Raw genomic sequence first — 4,210 nt, 5'->3', positions numbered from 1 at the left:
TTTAAAGGTGGACCGTGTAATATTGTTAGTTATTCATTTCCAGAATTCATTATGCCCATTCACAAATGTTAACTTTTTAACAGATATTTACCACCACCAAAGTATTCAACATGACTGGGAAATTTGCACTTTTCATACATGAAAAGGGGGATTTTCTCCATGGTCCGCCATTTTGAATTTCCAGAAATAGACATTTTAAGCTGCAAAACTCACTATACTTTGGTATTCATGCAAAAATCTAAATTAGCAGTAGACAGCACAGTTTCAATGAGCACCATAGATGCAATACCTACTCTGGCCACAATTTTACACAGTGCACCTTCAAGCAAGAGCAAACAATGTTTTTAAAAAATGAGCTGGTTACAAATTATGCATTTTAGTATTCTTTATTGTTTTGTTTCTTGTTGGGTGTGTGCCAAAGCGGTCGGCTGCCAGATCCATCTCCACATTTTTGATAGCGTTCATCTCTCCCTTGTTGCCTCTTCACACTGTAAGATATTAAAAAGCACACAAAGCAGAAGGGAAACGTTAGACTTAATATGCAGATGTATGTGCAGGCACAAATTACATACGATTGTGAATGAACTGACACATAAGCTTACAGGTGCTGGCCAAAAAATTAGACTATCATGAAAATGTTTATTTATTTCCATAATTCCATCAATAATGTTACACTTTCATAGATTATAGATTCACGACCCACATTTTAAACTATGCCAATAATTTGTTTATTCTTGCATATTTTTGGCTTCAAGAAACCATGAATTAAGTAACTCACAAAATTAGAAGATTGTGATGAAATCACCATTCTCTTCAGAAAAAAAGAAACAGGTCATATCGTCATATCAAATCAGTTAAAATTCTCGACTTTCTAAATAACATGTCAATGTTTAATATTTGGTTAGAAATGTATTCGCGGCAATGATGTATTTAACATTTCAGTCAATGGCACACATGCTTGACAGCATCAAATGCAAATTTGTTTATCATGGTCTCATCAGAGTCAAACAAACTAAGGATATGGGTTACTGGAACCATGTCCTCTGATCTAATGACATCAAGATAAACGAATTGGCTTTAGATGGTGTCAAACATGTGTGGTGGTAAAAAGCGATGTGTACAAAGGAAAGTGCCTCATGCTGAAAGTCAAGTATGGTAGTGGGAGTGGCATGGCTTGGAGCTGTGTGGGTGCCATCAACAGTAGGAAGCTGAATTTCACCAAAAGAAATATGCTTGTCAACATGTACTGTAACTACTGAAACAGATCATGATACTCCCTATAGGATTTCATTCGAATCTCACACACATCAATTATAGCCAGGTGCCGACTCAAAATGTAAAAGTTAAATGCAAGGCAAGGATAAAACGCACAACAATGACCTCCCTTTTAATCCCTTTAAATTTCGAGACAATTCAGGCCAACACGGCCCCTTCTCAGACACTATGATAGGCGGGTACTCACTTTTGCACCAGCATAATTTCACAAAAATGGGCAAATATGTCATTTAAGTTATACAATTGGCCTTAATTTTCTTATGTAAGCTCAAAAGATGTTGTATTACACTTACTCTATGAGCGTTTTTGGGAATAACTTATGTGTTCAAAATGTTACTTTTCAACAGGGGTATACTCATTATTGCTGTGCACTGTATATTTGAATAATTTCTTAAAAATGTGGGAACATGGAGCAGCAGGAATAAGCTGTGGGACCATTGGGCTGTGGGAACATGACCCCGTACACAGAACATACAGTCAACCTAGCCAAGTAGACAGTAGGTATTCCATGCACTTTCAGGCCACCAAAGAACAGCATCAGGCAAGCTCTGGTTGAGTGTTGTACAACAAGTGTGTGTGTGTGTGTGTGTGTGTGTGTGTGTGTGTGTGTGTGGTGTGTGTGTGTGTGCGTGTGTGTGTGTGTGTGTGTGTGTGTGTGTGTGTGTGTGTGTGTGTGTGTGTGTGTGTGTGTGTGTGTGTGAGAGAGAGAGTAAGTGAGAGTGAGAGAGTGCACGCACCAGCATGCATGGGCTTTAATGCATAACATAAAAACAACTTACTTAATACATTCTGATGACGTCCGAGGGCTTCTTGAATATGTAGTGAGGCCGACCCAGCAGAGTAGAAGTCCTGTCCTTTCATTTGAGTCCTACAGCAGAAAAAGAATAAATAATTATGAATAATAGTTATTGGGATTTCACTGTGAAAATATATAGTACAATTGGCATCCATGTTTACAATTAGTTTAGTTTATTGGTTTATTTCATCAGGGACCATGTGCAAAGTACATTAGTTACATAGTAAAAAAAAGATGACCTGCACCACATTATAGCTAAAAGCTCATTTCCATCTGCATTCCCTGGGCAGGTAAGAAAACATATAACACACACACACACACACTAAAATATGTCATATGCAAAAACTACCATATGCTCAGTGTCAAAACAGGTATGTGCAAAACTATTAGTGGTGACCAGACTGGGTACATGAAAGCCATTTCTTCACTCCAAGTGAGAATGAATAAAAGTTTGTAATGCCTTTTATGTGGGTGGGAAGGGCATTCCATTATTTAGTTGCTCTGCAAACACAGATTGTGCAAATGTATGCTGTTACCCGGCTTGGGAGGCTACTATTTCCTCTGGTGGTAGATCTAGTTGTTCTGCTAATATGTTCAGAGCAAGGATGGATAAAAGTTTTCAGAGGTGGTGGAGCAGAAGAATTTTGAATAATTTTGTGCACAAGTCGCACAACAGAATATAGAATAATTAGGTTGTCAAAACTGAGCAAGTAATACTTGTCCAGTATGGCACAACACAATGGTGAAATTGAGACGGACGTCAGTCTTTAAGATTTCATGGTAGTCTTGTTAGCCTGAGACCAGCTTGACATACATTAGTGTAAATGAGACATTATCATGCCACTTACATAGGTCTTAGCAGAATCAACAGTTAAAGAAGTTAAATTGTCAGCTCATACACTCACATGACAGTCCAAAAAGGTGTTCAGTGGCGGCTTCTTCTCTCACTTGCAGCTTCATACACATCGAGCGATGTTGATGCCAGGTCGATCAAGGAATGACTGTGCCTACTGTTTAAAATTCTACCCAAAGCAAAGAGAAAAAGAAACACAAAAAGTTTGAAAGTTTGTCATAGAAATACATAGAACATACAATGAACCTATTCAAGTAGACAGTAGGTATTCTATGCACATTCAGGCCACCAAACAACAGCATCAGGCAAGCTCTTATTGAGTGCAACAAGTGTGTGCGAGTGAGAGAGAGAGAGGGGGGGAGGGGGGGTGCGCGCGCGTGCCAGCATGCATGGGCTTTAATGCATAACATAAAAACAACTTACTTCATACATTCTGGTGGTGTCCGAGGGCTTCTTGAATAAATAGAGACGCCAACGCCGCAGAGCAGAATTCCTGTCCTTTCATTTGTGTCCTGTAGCAGAACAAGAATAAATAAATTATTATGAATAATAGTTATTGGGATTTCACAGTGAAAATACATTGTACAATTGGCATCCATGTTTACAACTCTCGGCTCATACCTTCAAATGACAGTCCAAAAAGCTTTTCAGTGGCGGCTTCTTCTCTCACTTGATGCAGAGGCAGCTTGCTTCATACACATCGAGTAGGCCTAATGTTGGTTTCGGGTCGATCAAGGAATGCAGTACAATTCTACCCAACCCAAAGCAAAGAGGAAAAGAAAGACAAAAAAAGTTTGAACGTTTTGCATACAACATACATGAGCTTTAATGCACAGTATTTTGATGAAGCCAGGTTATAGCCTATATCACAACGGTTATTAAAATCACAATAAGACCATTTAACGCATATGTGTAAATAGGCTACAACCAAGGAGTTAAAAACTGAGTGATGTCAAATGAATTCAGCTCAAGGTGAGCTAATAGCACAACACAGAATGTTTGCTGCCGGCGGCACAACATGGATACGGTGATTATTAAGCCATCAGAAATTGATTGAAAATAATCGAACATATCATGTACATCACACTCGCACCTATACCTAGCTTTTTTGGCGAATGTTATACAAATCACAGCGGTCCTAGTTACAGAACTAGTAGTGCTAGTCGACTAGAAACTACCCTACCTTTGTCCCGTGTTGATAGGGTATGTTTGGGATGTTAGCTTCATAAAAGATTATCACCATTACTGCTAATGCCGCTAGTAAGATCTAGTAAACTTCCGCGATC

General features: G+C 38.8%; 1 long non-coding RNA gene across 2 annotated transcripts; it reads right to left on the bottom strand.

Annotated features, from left to right (window-relative positions):
• Positions 1-367: 367 nt before the first annotated feature.
• Positions 368-3,659, bottom strand: LOC134455029 (uncharacterized). 2 transcript variants are annotated; one of them, XR_010035976.1, is made up of 5 exons: positions 3,546-3,659; positions 3,348-3,436; positions 2,977-3,093; positions 2,055-2,143; positions 368-488 (listed from the first exon to the last, which is right to left on the bottom strand). It is a non-coding gene; the product is annotated as an uncharacterized LOC134455029 (long non-coding RNA). The 2 variants fall into 2 exon arrangements; XR_010035977.1 differs by having other exon boundaries at positions 3,355-3,436; positions 3,546-3,658.
• Positions 3,660-4,210: the final 551 nt, after the last annotated feature.

Source organism: Engraulis encrasicolus, chromosome 9 (assembly GCF_034702125.1).
Source record: "Engraulis encrasicolus isolate BLACKSEA-1 chromosome 9, IST_EnEncr_1.0, whole genome shotgun sequence".
NCBI lineage: Eukaryota > Metazoa > Chordata > Actinopteri > Clupeiformes > Engraulidae > Engraulis > Engraulis encrasicolus.
This window is presented reverse-complemented; position numbering and strand designations above follow the sequence as displayed.